The sequence below is a fragment of the Natator depressus genome, chromosome 1 (assembly GCF_965152275.1).
Source record: "Natator depressus isolate rNatDep1 chromosome 1, rNatDep2.hap1, whole genome shotgun sequence".
Taxonomy (NCBI): domain Eukaryota; kingdom Metazoa; phylum Chordata; order Testudines; family Cheloniidae; genus Natator; species Natator depressus.
In genome coordinates this window covers 334600807-334618222 of record NC_134234.1, presented here as the reverse complement: position 1 = coordinate 334618222, position 17416 = coordinate 334600807, and the positions used below count along the sequence as shown (strand labels likewise).

General features: G+C 42.2%; 1 protein-coding gene across 16 annotated transcripts in view; it reads left to right on the top strand.

Moving 5' to 3' along the window:
• Positions 1-17416, top strand: part of CELF2 (CUGBP Elav-like family member 2) — a 694215-nt gene that overhangs the window by 543304 nt on the left and 133495 nt on the right. The gene's annotated exons all lie outside the window — the stretch shown is intronic.

The window sequence follows — 17416 nt, the reverse complement described above, 5'->3', positions numbered from 1 at the left end:
CAAAGCTGAATTAAGTCAATGTTCACTTGTAATTTTGAAAGAACAACCCTAACGTTTTGTTCAGTTACAAACATTTCAGAGTTATGAACAACCTCCATTTCCAAGGTGTTTGTAACTCTGAGGTTCTACTGTAATGCTTAAAAAGAAACATTGATTTTATCCTCAAAATTAAAGAAAAAAGAAAAATCCAATTCTGCCAAGCCTGAATATAAAGATTCTTTGTGCTTTAATAATACTGACTTTAGCACTTTTAGCATAAATAATCATAATAATAATACTTAGCGGTGTTATCCAGAGATCTCCTAATGCTTCACAAAGATATGCATCATTATCCCCATTTTACAGACTGGCAACATGAGGCACAGGGAGGTGGATGGACTTCCCCAAGGTCACACAGTGATTGAGAATGGAAAAAGAACCCCTCTCTCCTGATCCATTGTCTTATCACCTGGGTTACACTGCCTCCCTCACTTTCATCCTTGGCTCTCAAAGGACTTTACTTGCACAAATACTTATTAATACTAACACCACCTATGTTAATTTCCCCATCTATTTAATGGGACTGATGGGGAATTAGAGTGTTGTTTTCATGGCATGTACACAGAGAAGTTAAATAAAAACATAACATACTCTTGTGGAAAGGTTGCAGGGTAACACTACTTTATTTCTTAGAATTAAAAACCCAAAAACAGAGAGAGAAAAAAGCAAGCTGCTCCCTAAAACTGAGAGACACAACTCAGTCCTCCATACTTTAGACTGGCTCTCTGCAGAACTGACTTTAAACACACACTGCCCTACAGAGCACCGTAGCCTACAAGCAGGATCAGGAAACTCTTCAAAACTTAAGTGTGATATCTTGTAATTTTAGCATAATTTCAGTACCTCACACAGAGAGGCTGTTATATGCCATGGATTAGAAAGCAAGTGTGTAGTAGACCTAGGGGCTCTGACAACCATTTCCCTGCTCTTACCATTTTCATCTCCATTTAATGCCATTGGTTTTAAACAAGAGCTTTCCTTTTGTGTTTGCAGATCATGGGATATAAAACTATTGTTGTTTTAAAATGCACTATGTTAACCTGAGCAATTCTACTGGGGTTTTAGCTTCTATAGAGAAGAGTGTTTTGTTTTGTCTCTGGTTCAATGAGATTTTTCTCAGTGTCAATTTTAATTCACTTCATCCGAACATGTGAGGAACTCTCTGTGGGAGGGGAACTTTTTACTTCTGCTCTATTCCATTCTTTTGTTTAACAGTTTAAAATGCTTAGTGGTGCCGCATTCTCCCTTGGTGTCAGCTAGTGCATCTAATAGGAATGATAACACATCGCTTGGGTGTTCTTTAATAATGTGCTGGGTGATTTGGTTTGTTTAGGAGAAGAGAGGTGGGGAAAGAGTCATAGTCTCCTTCCCTTTTACTTATGACTACCTGGAACAATCTTGCAGTGGCCTGGATGACCTAGTAAGTCTTCTCCAGTGCTCACCTCACCTCCATAATACTTGTTTCTCATGATTACACTCAAAGGTCTCACATTATGGCAAACCTCAACCTGGCCACAGAGCGCTAGGCAGCACTTCCTTCAGTACTCACCAGCACCACCGAGCACAAGACAGAGGTGAAGTTGCCTGAAAGATTGTTCTTCCCTCGTAGGGTATATCTACACTGCACACTTAGCCTGGGCTCGGACTCAGGTTTGAGCCCAAGCCTCCTTTCCATCCACACACAAATCAGTCTGACTTGGGTCAGCATGTACTCTGGACCTGGGTTCTAGGACCCTACTAGGGAGGAGGGTCAGAGCCCAGCTCCTGCTATGACTCAGGTCCAAGCCCTGTTATTTTGAGTGTGGATGCAGCTCAAGAGACAGACCTGAGTCAGCAGGGTGATCTGGCCAAATTCTGTTTTTAGAAACTATATTCTGCCTACCTGAATATCCTTTGTTGTTTCACTTGGGTACAGTATTTTTCTTCACTTCCGATCCTAATTTGTTGTTTAGCATTGCTGTGTGGTGCTAACATGGTTGCCTGTGCTTCATTGCTTGTTAGTTTGTAGTTTGGGATCTTCTGAGTTGACAGGCGCTGTATATAAGTAGGAAATTATTATAAGTTTGATGCTGCAATCTAAATAAAAGTAGTTTAAAAAAATCTTATAACCAAAGGTCAGCATAACTTGCAGGTTTGCATGTGCGCAGTGCAAGTAACCTTCAGAAATTTCATCATGACAGGATAAGTGCAGTAATTATATTTAAATGAGTGCAGGAGAAAATTTCTCTGTAAACTGCATTAGCTGGAGAGACTTTGGTCCAAGAGGATTTAATTGAATAAATGTTACTTACTTTTAAATGCTCCACCCAGTGTTTTACCAGTTCTCCGTACCACTAAGAATAATAACAATATTTAGCTCTTAAAAACCCAGTTCATCAACACACTGAAACACATGCAGAGTCCCAATGACTTCAGCAAATGTTAAAACCTCAGCACATGTTTAAATGCTTTGCTGAACTGGGGCCACACTGCACTTTATTCACCTGTAGTTCCCAAAACCTCTTACACAGCTGCATCGGCACAGGAGCCAGCAAACAGAGCTGTAAACAGGGGAGTTTGAGTGGGAGTTTGCAAGGGGAGTGTGGGGGAAAGACTACAGCCAGGCAAAGGAACAGACAGGCTAGTGAAGTGAGTGTGTGGTGTTCTGGTAGTGTTTTTGTGCTCGTTGGGGGTTTGTTTTGCTGTGGGCAGCGGCGTATTAACGGTTAGGCTGGCAAATTTGCAGGGGCGGCAAATTTATAATAGCAGCCAGAGGCTGCTTCCCCCGGCGCCGGTTCATGCCACCCCCGCCCCAACTCCACCCCTTCCCCACCCCCATTCCCCGCCCCCTCCCTGCCCCTATTGGTCCCCTTCCCCAAATCCCCGCCCCAGCCCTGCCTCATCTCCTGAGCGTGCCACGTTCCTCCCTCTTCCCTCTCCTTCGTGAAGCTGTTTCGCGCACAAGCACTGGCAGGGAACGGGGAGAAGCAGTGCGCTCAGGGGAGGAGGCAGAGCAGAGGTGAGCTGGGGGGGCCGCAATTATTTCAGGGCCTAGGCGCGGCAAAATCTTTAATCCGCCACTCGTTGTGGGTGGGTGTTTTGGTTTGGTGTGTGTTTCCCAGACTTACAGGACTTAGGTGAGAAGGCTATGACAGACACAGAGGCAGCAGTGGTAGTGACCCAAGTAGTGGAAGACACAATGAAGATGACTGGATGTAGAAGCTAGGGCATGTACATGATCCTGGAGGGGGTACCTGGAAAGAATTTCATCTGCATGAAGTGCTGCTTGATAGAGCTGATGGAAAAGAAGATCCTAGGATTGGAGATGCAGGTGGAGACTCTGGTTGAGTTTAGAAGAGGGTTCGAGTGGATGATGGAGCAAAGACATGAGGAGGCTGAAGGGAAAAGCTGAGACTTGCAGATGGAAGCAGGACTGAAGAACTCTGAGGGGATACTGCTCGGTGAGGAAAGTGGACAGTGGAAGCATGTGACTAAGAGAACCAGGCAGAGGAAAAGACTGGGCAGTGAAGGAGAAATAGAGCTCAGGAACAGGTTTGCGGAGTTGGAAAATGAAGAAGAGGCACAGCAGGTGGTCACTGAAGATGAGAGGGCAAGGACAAAGAGAAGAGCAGCTAGTCCTATTGGAAGAGGGCAAGAGTCAATGGAGATAACACCAAATGTGAGCCCCAGGAGGATACAGGATGGGTTGCAGAGGATTGCAAGGGACAATAGGAATCGAGAGGACTTGCGGCCAGATGGAACAGGGGATAGACTGGAGAATCGCACCATCATGAGAGAAAGGCAGGGCTACGTGATTGAGGACTCATTGCTGAGAAGAATAGACAGGCCTTTAACAAGAGCTGATTCAGAGAACAGAAGGGTGTGCTGTCTGCCGGGTGCTAAGATACAGGATGTGGACCTGAGGCTGAAGAGGATTCTAACAGGAGCGGGAAAGAATCCATTGATTATCCTTCATGTGGGAACAAATGATATGGCTAGACTCTCACTGGAACGTATCAGGGGAGACTATGCCAGGCAGGGGAAGACGCTAAAGGAAATTGAGGCTCAGGTGATCTTCAGTGGGATTCTTCCTGTTCCTAGAGAAGGGCAACAAAGGTCTGACAAGATTATGATGCTCAATAGATGGCTCAGGCAGTGGTTCTATAAGAAGGGCTTTGGGATGTATGGCCACTGGGAGGCATTCATGGACAGAGGACAGTTCTCTCAGGATAGACTACACCTGAGTAAGGAGGGAAACAGACTTCTAGGATGGAGGATGGCACAACTGATCAAGAGAGCTTTAAACTAGGAATTCAGGGGAGATGGTTGGGAGATGTCCAGGTAATCTCCACACCAGTTATTCTCTTTGAGAGGGAAGAAAATGAAGTAAGAAAGGATACAGCCATGGGTAGGAGAATGGATATAAGGTGAAAGGGTAGTGTACATACCAATTTAATAGGTAATATTGGCGGTAGAATGTCTGTGCCCAATTGGGTAAAGAATGTGAGCAAAGCCAAATGGCAAAAATTAAGATGTTTGTACACTAATGCGAGGACCCTAGGTAACAAAATGGAGGAACTAGAGCTACTGGTGCAGGAAGTGAAACCAGATATTATAGGGATAACAGAAACATGGTGGAATAGTAGTCATGACTGGAGTACGGGTATTGAAGGGTATGTGCTGTTTAGGAAAGACAGAAATAAAGGCAAAGGTGGTGGAGTAGCATTGTATATCAGTGATGAGATAGACTGTAAAGAAATAAGAAGAGATGGAATGGATAAGACAGTCTGTCTGGGCAAAAAACACATTGGGGAAGAAAGCTACTAGAGCCTGCCCTGGGATAGTGCTTGGGGTGTGCTATAGACCACCAGGATCCGATGTGGATATGGATAGAGACCTCTTTGATGTTTTTAAAGAAGTAAATACTAATGGAAATTGTGTGATCATGGGAGACTTTAACTTCCCAGATATAGACTGAAGGACAAGTGCTAGTAATAATAATAGGGCTCAGATTTTCCTGGATACGATAGCTGATGGATTCCAAATAGTTGCTGAACCGACAAGAGAGGACGCCATTTTAGATTTGGTTTTGGTGAGCAGTGAGGACCTCATAGAAGAAATGATTGTAGGGGACAACCTTGGTTCGAGTGATCATGAGCTAATTCAGTTCAAACTAAATGGAATGATAAACAAAAGTAGAGCTGTGACTAGGGTTTTTGATTTCAAAAAGGCTAACTTTAAAAAATTAAGGAAATTAGTTAGGGACGTGGATTGGACTGAAAAACATATGGATATAAAGGCAGAGGAGGTCTGGAATTACTTCAAGTCAAAGTTGCAGAAACTATCAGAAGCCTGCATCCCAAGAAAGGGGAAAAAATTCATAGGCAGGAGTTGTAAACCAAGCTGGATGAGGAAGCATCTCAGAGAGGTGATTAAGAAAAAGCCGAAAGCCTACAAGGAGTGGAAGATGGGAGGGATTAGCAAGGAAAGCTACCTTACTGAGGTCAGAACATGTAGGGATAAAGTGAGGAAGGCCAAAAGCCATGTAGAGTTGGACCTTGCAAAGGGAATTAAAAGCAATAGTAAAAGGTTCTATAGCCATATAAATAAGAAGAAAACAATGAAAGAAGAAGTGGGACCGCTTAACACTGAGGATGGAGTGGAGGTTAAGGATAATCTAGGCATGGCCCAATATCTAAACAAATACTTTGCCTCAGCCTTTAACAAGGCTAATGAGGAGCTTAGGGATAATGGTAGGGTAACAAATGGGAATGAGGATATGGAGGTAGATATTACCACATCCAAGCTAGAAGCCAAACTCGAACAGTTTAATGGGATTAAATCTGGGGGCCCAGATAATCTTCATCCAAGAATACTAAAGGAACTGGCACATGAAATTGCAAACCCATTAGCAAGAATTTTTAATCAATCTGTAAACTCAGGGGTTGTACTGTATGACTGGAGAATTTCTTAAAAATAGGAACTATATTAGCAAGGTAAAAAAAGTGATCCGGGTAACTACAATCCTGTTAGTTTGACATCTGTAGTATGCAATGTCTTGGAAAAAATTTTGAAGGAGAAAGTAGTTAAGGACATTGAGGTCAATGATAATTGGGACAAAATACAACATGGCTTTACAAAAGGTAGATCGTGCCAAACCAACCTGATCTCCTTCTTTGAGAAGGTAACAGATTTTTTTTAGACAAAGGGAATGCAGTGGATCTAATTTACCTCGATTTCAGTAAGGCATTTGATACGGTTCCACATGGAGAATTATTTGCTAAATTGGAAAAGATGGGGGTCAATATGAAAATTGAAAGGTGGATAAGGAACTGGTTAAAGGGAAGACTACGGCGGGTCACACTGAAAGGTGAACTGTCAGGCTGGAAGGAGGTTACTAGTGGAGTTCCTCAGGGATCGGTTTTGGAACCAATCTTATTTAATCTTTTTATTACTGACCTTGGCACAAAAGCGGGACTGTGCTAATAAAGTTTGTGGGATGACACAAAGCTGGGAGGTATTGCCAATACAGAGAAGGACCGGGATATCATTCAGGAAGATCTGGATGACCTTGTAAACTGGAGTAATAGTAATAGGATGAAATTTAATAGTGAAAAGTGCAAGGTCATGCATTTAGGGATTAATAACAAGAATTTCTGTTATAAACTGAGGATGCATTACTTGGAAGTAACAGAGGAGGAGAAGGACCTCGGAGTATTGGTTGATCACAGGATGACTATGAGCCGCCAATGTGATATGGCTGTGAAAAAAGGTAATGCGGTCTTGGGATGCATCGGCGAGGTATTTCCAGTAGAGATAAAGAGATGTTAGTACCGTTATACAAGGCACTGGTGAGACCTCATCTGGAATATTGTGTGCAGTTCTGGTCTCCCATGTTTAAGAAGGATGAATTGAAACTGGAACAGGTACAGAGAAGGGCTACTAGGATGATCCGAGGAATGGAAAACCTGTCTTATGAAAGGAGACTCAAAGAGCTTGGCTTGTTTAGCCCAACTAAAAGAAGGCTGGCAGGAGATATGATTGCTATCTATAAATATATCAGAGGGATAAATACCATGGAGGGAGAAGAATTATTTAAGCTCACTACCAATGTGGACACAAGAACAAATGGATATAAACTGGCCATCAGGAAGTTTAGACTTGAAATTAGACGAAGGTTTCTGACCATCAGAGGAGTGAAGTTCTGGAACAGCCTTCCAAGGGAAGCAGTGGAGGCAAAAGACATATCTGGCTTCAAGACAAAGCTTGATAAGTTTATGGAGGGAGATGATATGAAGGAATAGCCTAATTTTGGCAATAAATTGATCTTCGACTACTAGTGGTAGATATGCCCAATGGCCTGTGATGAGATGTTAGATGGGGTGGGATCTGAGTTACTACAGAGAATTCTTTCCTGGGTGTCTGGCTGGTGAGTCTTGCCCACATGCTCAAGGTTTAGCTGATCGCCATATTTAGGGTCGGGAAGGAATTTTCCCCCAGGGCAAATTGGCAGAGGCCCTGGGGGGTTTTCACCTTCCTCTGCAGCGTGGGGCACGGGTCACTTGCTGGAGGATTCTCTGCACCTTGAAGTCTTTTAACCACAATTTGAGGACTTCAACAGCTCAGGCGTAAGTTAGGGGTTTGTTACAGGAGTTGGTGGGTGAGATTCCGTGGCCTGCATTGTGCAGGAGGTCAGACTAGACGATCATAATGGTCCCTTCTGACGTTAAAGTCTATGATTCTATGAACTCAACAGTACTGCTGGCAACGTTGTATGGCAGCAAAATATGGACGCTGATGAAGATAGAGGAGCAACAACTGTCTATCACAGAGAGGGTGATGGAAAGAAGAATTCTGGGGATTTCAATCTGTGACCACGTCCCCAATGAAGTGAACAGACAGCAGAGAGGAGTGCAGGACGTCATTGTTGAAAGCAGGTACAGCAAAATGCGATGGGCTGGGCATATAGTGAGGCTCACTGAAAATGGACGGACTACAGCTCTCGCCAAGTGGTACCCATGGGAACTGAAATGACCACACCGCCGACCTCCAAAACGATGGGAAGATTTTATTGTGAAAAGGCATGGCCACACATGGAGAAGGAAGGCCAGGATAAGAGACGAATGGAAGATGTGTTGTGATCGGCACAATCTATATGAGGGCTAAAGGACCGATCAATCAAGGCTCTCCAAGCACTTTACAAAGGAGAGTAAATACTCTTTTGGCAGCATGGGCACTAAAAGAACTGATTTAGGGCCTGATCAAACTGCCAGTGAATGCAATGGGGGTTTTCCTGATTTCACAGACAGTTGGGTCAGACATGCCGCAGTTTGTAGTCCACAGTTTGTAATTCCCACCACTGCTGCTGATGCACACTGGATCTTGGGCTACATAAGCCAGGGGCGCTGGCACAGGCAGGGTGGTGGGGGAAGGGGCCATGGCCCTCCCACTTTTTGAAAGAGGATGGGCCTGATCTGTCCACTTTTTGCCCAAGGCCCTGTCCTCCGCCCAGGCCGGAAGTGGAGCTCAGCCTGGGGAACCATGGCCCCGCCACCTGCCTTGTGTGTGTGTGTGGGAGGAGGACCCAAAAGCAGCCCCTGGCCTGCGTCCTCGCCTCCTGCCCCTTTCTCCTGCCCTGCGGCTCCCCACAGCAGCCCAGGCAGCTCTTACCATGGCCCAGCTCCAGCTCTTCAGTCCCGCCAGAAGGCAGAGCCAGGTCCGGGTAAGAGCTGCGCGGGTTGCTGTGGGGAGCTGTGGACCCTCCACCTGCCCTGGGCAGCCACAGAGGGGGCGGGACCTCGTGCCCTCCCCCCCACACACACCCCTGTTAGGCAGAATTCGTCGCCTCTGGCATAAGCCTAACATGAACAATATCTAATAGTATTAACAGATTCCCATGAATATCTTAAAGCTCTTAACAGAGGCCAGCAACTAGTACTCTTTAATGAAATTATCACTTCATGATTCTCACTTTTGCATGATTCTAAAATCCTGGGTTCAGATAGGTAGGCAGAAAAGTGTAATCTGGCATGATATTCATGGAAGCAAAAATACAGGTAAGTAATGTTACCATGTCCCCATTACATAAATGTGAATTCTGAGATGCCCAGGGGTTAAAAAATACCTGTCTCAAGGATACGCAGCAAGTCCATGGCAAAGCCACCTACAGAACCCAGTTCTCCTGACTTCCAGTCCACTTCTCTAACCACTAGGTAAAGACCATGATTTAATTCCCTTTAAAATATTTTTCCCAAGAAAATCAATGTGCCAAAAAGACCCTTGAAGAATAGATTTGTTTTAGAGGAGTAGTTTGATACCATTTAATTTTTCTTTTGTATGTTCTGTTGTATCATTTTAAAAAACATTTTTAAAAAACAATTGTGTGTTGCATTTACTAGAACAAATGCCAAAAGGGCCAGGGGGGTGGGGTGGGAGGGCAGGGAACAATGTTTTAAATGAAGGCTTTTTCTTCAAATACAGACTGATCTTTTGTGGAAATTGAAAAACAGTGGACTAGTTTCTAAAGCTACTTTCTTCATTGCTGGCTGAATCAAATGGCAAAAGCTGCTATTAACCTACGCAGCTAACATTTCAACGAACCATGTTTCACTCCTGATTTCACCCACCCTTGCTTATGCATGCTGTTGGCGTTCTGTTACAGTCAATAAGGCACACTATTCAAAGAGCTACAGTGTGCTCTTTGTTAAAAAATATATATTGAGTAATTGCAAAAGTCAAATAATGTTTATGGGGAGGAATTGTGTCCTTTTTTAAAAAAAAAAAAAAAAAAAAGGATATCCGTTTTTTAACGTGATGAATACTTAAAATATATAAAATCTCTGTTTATAAAAGAGATGCCAGTACGTAATGCAGAAGTATAATATTCCATATTACAAAGAGATATAGTGCAACATACAGTCCATCAAAATAGAATCAGATGCATTTCCTACATATCAGAAATACCTTCATTAAAAATTGATTATGGTAATAACCAAAAACATTGTAGGTAACATTATGGTAAGAAGTAACATTTGGAGTTATTGCTTTGTAAGAGCGTAGAGATTTTTTTATAAAGGTAAACATTACCTACAAGTGTATCAACACCCCGTATAATTTTTGGTGGGGTAAATTAAGGTAGAATGTGGTATGAGCTATTCCATTTATTTTCCCTAATTTTCATCACTTTGCTATTTTAAGGGGGAGATTTCAAAGGCACAAAGGACACTAAGGTGCCCAACTCTCATTGGCTTTCATTAACTTTATGGCTTTGAAAATCTCCCCTGAAATGCAGATTGCTCTGTCCCATCTTTTTTCTGCACAGATGGAATTTATAATATTTTACATGGTGCACCTATTAGAAATTATATATAGACAGCATCACACAAATGCAGCCACCTCGGTTGAGTTTTGTTAAATGCCCAGGTGCCACCCAGTACTGAGGATAAAAACAAGATCTCTGCCCAGAAGCGCTTACAGTCTTGGGACTCAATCCTGCAATCAGACAGTTGTTATCATTTATTTGTGTGACAGAAGAGCACAGATGAAATCAGATTGTGAAATATGCTGTAGAAACACATAGTTAGAGATGTCCCCTTCCCTTTAAGAACCTGCCAAGTAAGTTGATAAGACAGAAGGTAGTAGTATCCCTATTTTACAGATGAGGAACTGAGTCCCGAAGAGGTGAAGTGACTTGCTCAAGATCACACAGGAAGTACATGGGCAGGGTGTAGAATGGGACCAACATTTTCAGCGATCTCGTCCAGTGCCCTAAGCACAAAAATATCCTATGTCCCTTGTTCCTGTCCAGAGCCCAGCTGTGGCAAGGGTCTGCCCACACCAATTCAATTGCAGGGTCAGTTTTAGACAAAATGCAAAATGAGAGCATGATGATCACTGAAGAAGGAATAAGGGAAAGGAAAACACCTTTTGTCCATGGACTTTAACTTTGCCATCCTGCAGTGTTTCTCCTAGAATTACCTAACTGCATAGGGGGAAAGGAGGTGACATTCCAAGTTCGGATGGTCAACCCAAGTATTAGAGCAAGGCTCTGGGGAAAAAAAAGTCTGCCCAACCCAGTGTTAAAGCTTGATGACCCGAATATGGGATGCACTAATCATGGAAACTTTGAGACACTGGAAATGACAACAAGAGAGAGACTGTCCGAAAACTTAGCTCTCTATCTTAGGCTATTCAAACATGAAAAAATTAACATCATACAAAGAGATAATCCCCTTTGGCCTCTCCACTACCTTTATTAAGAAAAACAAAACACTACCTAGCATGAGGTAACCAGAGTGTTTTACCCCTTTAAAAGGTTATTGAGGGTTGGTTGATTTGTTTGTTTGTTTTGAGGGTTGAATATTAACATTCATTGCAGCTGGACAATTTTTGGAGGCGGGACTCATTTAGTGAATACGGCACATCCTTAGAATTTGTAACATGGCTTAACCCTGTTTATATATTTTATTGAATAAATAAACAAACCGCATAGTTTCAAAAGAATACAGAGCTGCTTTGAGTCTAAAAACAGCCCTTTCAAAGTTTACTGCAGCTTAGGGAGAGGAGAAGCTAACCATCTCAGAAAAGTCCAGCTGCTCTCTTACATTTGTCAATAAAATTATTAGAGACTAAAAATATTTCAGCATTGAAATATTGCTGATAATCTGGCAATTACTGTAACCTGCAATCAAAACAACTTGAATTATTGATTCTTAGTATGCAGAAAATCTTGTATTAACTTTGTGGTGGCATAAGATCTATTAGAGGCCACGATCAGCCAGGTACCTAAAGTTTGGAGGAGGTCTCTCTCTTATCCGGACTGAATGAAGCTGCAGCTTGACCAGTCATTTAAAAAGAACTATAGGAAAGGACCAGTTGCGGTTAGAGGGATTGAGGAGCACTGGGTAATAAGCTCACATGGGTGACTGCAGTCATTCTTCTACGTGGTGCCTGAGCATCCTCAGGGCCAGATCATGAGAGCTGCGGATCATCAGTGTAATCCACTCAGTGTAGCACTCTGTTTTCCTCTAGTGGTGGCTGAGACACAAAATAGAGCTTGGTTAGCATGCTACGTGCTTAGCTAACAGAGTATGGGTATTTTAGTTCAGGCAGCAGAAGTTTGTGCTTTAAGAAGTAGAAATCCCTCCCCACTGCTAACACCCCACCCAGGGGCATAGCATTACTTCTACAACTCCTGTGGCAATCAGTGGGACTAGTCACATAAGTAAATGGATGCTAGACCAGGGCCCTCTAGGTACTGTAGAGTCAACCAGGGAAGTAAGAAAGGAAAAAGACCTGTTAAATCATCCATTCCATCTCCCCGCCAACTATGGTGGTGGTCCCCACAGTGCATTTTCAAATGTTTTGTCCAATTTACTTTTGAATATAACGTGCGCTTCCCCTGAGAGCTTGGGTATGTTTTCGCTGCACTGTAAGCACGTGCGTTTTTGGCATCTCATTGAGTGTTTTTTTGCCTCCATTTATTTCCTAATAGTTTTGTAACCCAAACTCCGTGCTAATGTTGATAAATGACAGGGCTACACTTTCCGTCGCGTAAAACAGTACAGGGGATAAACTCTGCTTAAGTTTTTGGCTGACCCTCTCAGCAGGCTTAGCTCAAAAATTAATTTGTCATTACCCAGGTGCTATGCACTAAGCTTTATTGGCAGTGAGAAGCTCAGCACACTGTATGTTCTCTGGAAGGAAAAAAATGGTCATGTAATCACTGAGACACTGAACAGTCATTTCCAATCTGGTAATATTTTATGTGAACTGGCACTGTATGTTGCATATCATTTATCTTCCTAATCCTTGTTCCACATTGCCTCCCACTTGAGGCCAAGAACATTACAGCTGTGCCAAAGAGTGGGTGGAAAAATAGCCTTGTTATTAACCTAAGTTGAAAACATAATGGCTTTTTGAATGTCTTCATTCACAGATGCAGTCATACTAAATATTAATACCCTTAAGTGTGGCAAAACAGAACGTTCATTTAAAACTCCATTGTTCATGTGTGTTACATAAAAGAAGGCCCAATGAAAGGAATAGTGTCTTGTCAATGGCTTCATCTTGTCCCTTTTGCTGGGGCCTGTTAACCCATACATTTCAATAGTCTGCCCTAGTGCTGTCATCGATGGGGCAAATTCTGCTCCAGTGTAAATCCAGAGTAACTCCACCAGCCTCAATAGAGTTACATAGGTGTAACTGAAAGCAAAATTTGTCTAGTAGCTTCAGAACAGAGCGTCAGTATGTAGAGTGTTACTGAAACACGCAGAATGTTGTCATAGCGGCCTGAGCATCAGAAGGCTGCAGCGTTGCCATTTCAATCTCAACCCCATGAGAGTAGGGCAAATTATCTATTTGGGACAAATTATCTTGCCAAATGGAATTCCCCAGGAGCAGCTGTCATAAAATCAAGAGGGGGAAATTGTAAATCTCCTCAAATTAGTCTTCAGGGTATCCAAAAATCTCTATTCTGAACATACAAGCAAGAGAACCAATAAGGTAAATTAGTTAACCCCCAGCACAATTAATTCCAATAGCAAGTCCTAGAAATTAGAGATGAAAACTATTCCTTATCCACCCACAGCCCAGCCAGTGGAGATCATTCCCTAAAGCATAATGTGTAATGTTTACTGGTCTATTTTTTCTGGAGGCTGCAATTCATTTCCGTAGAGGATACCTTCCAATGTAAAATGTTATTCCAACAGAGCTACCAACGACATTTTTTACGAGTTACTGTTGAATCTTAATCTTTGGAAAAATTGATTGTGGGTGATATGTGACAATGTTTCCCCATTTTAATATGAAAAAACGGACTGGATCTTAACCTATTGTATATCAGGCCTTGTATTGTAAATCAGTCTATGTCAGAGTTCACAAGTGTTTCATCACCTTAAATGGGGCTCATTTGATATTTAGTTTTACATTTTTGATAACTGCAGGACTAATCTGAGGCCTGCTTTTGCACATGAAAACCTCTTTTCATCCATTCTTTTAAGACAATCAAATGTAAAACGGTTGATGTGTAATTGCTTCGTTATCTCTGTATCAGAGCTTGTGATAGACAATATAGTGAAAGCCTGCATTATGCAATTGCTAAAATAATTTCACTCCCAGGGGAAATGCTGCATTCACACTGAGGGCTTTGCATGGCTTGGAGATGTCCTTAAACTTTGATTTCTTGAGGCTTAGCATAGCCAAAGTGGTGTACAAGTCTTAGGCCCCAGTCCTGCAAGAACCCTATCTCTCATCCCTTGCACAATCAGAGTCTTACTAGATAGAGTGGGGGACTTCAGAAATCTGGTTGTATTTCCAGTTCTGCTACTGACTCACAGTATGAATCTACAGACAGACTTTTGAAAGTGCTTAACCCTGCGTGTTCCCAGTGGGAGCTGCTGAGCTCATTTGAAAATCTGGACTCTAACCCTTGTGGGTCTCAGTTTTCCTGTCAGTGACAGTGATCTCATCATATTTACATACTTTGCATGGATGTTTTGAGATATAAACATTTCTATAACATTTTGAGGTCCTCAGAGCAGAGATCCTGTATACATGAAAATCATAATTTGCTGGTAAGTTTAGTAAGGTATATTGTTAGCAAAATAGTGTAATTGTTCGTGGTGGTCTTCCTGGGAAAAGGACAGTGAGGCAAGCAAACTCCCCTTCATCTGCCCCCCCCCCAAAAATCAGCCAGGGAAAAATCCTGTAAAAGGAGCTTTTTTGTGTTTTCTATCTCCTCTGCCTCAGGAGCACAGACCTTCTTCAAAAGCTCTCTAAAGTTTTGGTAGTGAAACAAACTCACACAAGCACATCTGTGACATCTCATTGGATTCATTCCTGCAGCTGCCCCAGTGACCCAGGCAGAATGCTGTAGAAAATCATGCCTATACTGCAAGTGATTAGACATATTCAGGATCCTCATGCTGTTGATGCCAAGGAACGCTGAATAGTTTCATCAGCTCTGCAGACGTGCTTCAGTGTAAGCCCTCCTGCCACTGCCTAGTCAAGGCCACCTTTGACAGCCAGCAGGAGCCAATACAGAACTGTTTAGGCACTCATTTTGTTCCCTTTCTCTGTTTGTCTTTCTCTCCCTGATTAAGTTGCCAATCATTCTCTTACCTCCTTCTCCTCCTGCCTTGATAAGGTGCCAGTCATTTCATACAGCCTTGTCGTCCCTTGCCAAATACTTCTTTTGTCATAACTTGGAAACAGACTGCTATAGCTTTATTTTATATCTTGATCTGATTAGTGGTGCCAAGTATCAGATACAAAGGCTTAGAGTGCAGCAGGGCCTATATATCATTTACTGTCTTGAGCTTGGATTGGTTGGTTATGGTATTAGTTAAGGACCTTGAACTGATAGATGATCTCGCCACCCCTAGAACATTAGTTTCCCATATATAATATATATGATATGGTGTATCCATTTTTAGCCTTTTTTTTCCTAGCCCAAGTTTCCAAATTCTGCATGGTTGCCTGTTGCAAGAAAAAGATCATCAATAATTTAAGAACCCTGACAGGCAATTCTGATATACCTCTGTGATTAAACGCTCAATTAATAGAAATTTCAAAATAGTAGCATTGAGGGTGGTTCAGTACAGTATAACTATGAATAATGAGTTGCAATTAAGCAAAGGACAATTTAACCTGCATACTAGGAACAATTTCCTAGCTCTGAAATTGAATAGATTGTGGAATTGTCTCCCAAGGGAAGTGGTGAAAACCACAACGCTAGGAAATTTTAAACCGGACTAGATAAAACTTTGGAAAATTATACTCAAAAGTACAAATCTCTGCTGTCAGGGAGAAGTAAGCTAGATGATTTTGTTGTCTTTTTCCATTTCTAATTTTTATGATTCTGTGAAAACTATTTTCATATATTTGTAAGATAGTATAAATACCAGAGGGAAGTACTGTTATCAGCTTTCTTAGTTTGTTTTCCAACCACAAGCACAAGGCTCCATGAATTATCTTGGCTTTTCTGTCTATTCAGCAGTATTATTATGTGCACAAGTATCTGACTTCATCAGTTTTACATCAGTTGAGTCATCAAATGAAAATAAAAAACAAACGTCGTTTGAGTTCGGTTCCTTTTTGCCACTGATGCTGTCCTTCCTCCGGCTTAGCTGCTGGGGCAGTGTGAAATCTCAGCTGCTACTTTTTAATCAAAACAGGTTTTTACACTGCTAATCTTCCTGCGCTTTTTAAAACTGGGGTGCCTCAACAGCTGGGATGCTGTCAAAACACCCGAGATGTGTTGGGTCAAAAGTCTATCCCCAAATGCCAGCGAACATTTTGGGCTTGATCCTGGCAAGTGTTGAGCATGGCCTGCAAGATTCTCTGCTCTTTGTTCCCAAACCAAGTCCTTATAAGGCACCGCAATTTATTTTTGTGTGCATGTACAAATATATGGTTTTATTGCTAAAGTGTTTTGTTTATCTTTGCTGCTGCTGCATTTATTTTAGTACTCATCTAGACAATTAATTAGGAAAACACTTGAGTGCTGAATATGCTTCTTCAGATACACCACTCAGTTGTTGTTGGGTTTTTTTTTCAGGCGCATCAAGCAATTAAAAAAAAAATCTACTGCAGTTTTCCTAACAATGGCTTCTTCCCTCTGCACCTTACATCTCAGGTGCTCCTCCCTCCCCCATTCGAAAGGCAGGCCCTATTGCTTTGAAAGATCTTGGGCACCATCAAGAGCTCAAAGCAAAGCGTGGTCCTTAAAGTTCAAAGGTTCCATGGTGTTGCATCTCCATCTGCATAGAACTTTTCCAACCAAGTAGAAAGATTCAAGAGCCAGCAGGAAAGATTTTAATATTTTTGTTTTGTTTGGGTTTTTGGTTTTAAGATTTAATAGGGGAATAAATGTGTCCCTGGTACCAAGTTAGGGAAAATTAATCTTTTTAGATCAAATTCAGGTTTCAGAGTGTTGTTTGAAGGTGCAGGTACAGAGGGATAGATTTGACATATGCTCTGACCCTCCTGGAGTGAAACTGCAGATGTCCTGAAATCAGCAAAAGACACGGGAGAGTTTATATCATTGAAGTTAACAATAAATGTAACTTTTCAGCTTGGTTTTATTTGTGCAAATGGAACAGGGAGCATAACTTACATTCAGAGAAAGGTGAAGTTCTTAGTATAAATTGGGAGATAGGGGAACCTCAACTCATTTTGAAGAAGAAGTGTTCTCAAATAAATGAGGATAAGAGAATTGAAGTGGATATGTAACAGATATTGGGTCACAACCATGCTAATGTAAATCTTTGTAGCTCGATTAACCAGCTGAAGATATGGCCCATTAAATGGCTCTGAGGGCAATAGTGGTAAACTATGGCCTGTCTCAGGGGGAGAGGGATAGTACTTATCATTGTGGTATATTGGCCAAAGCGAAGGA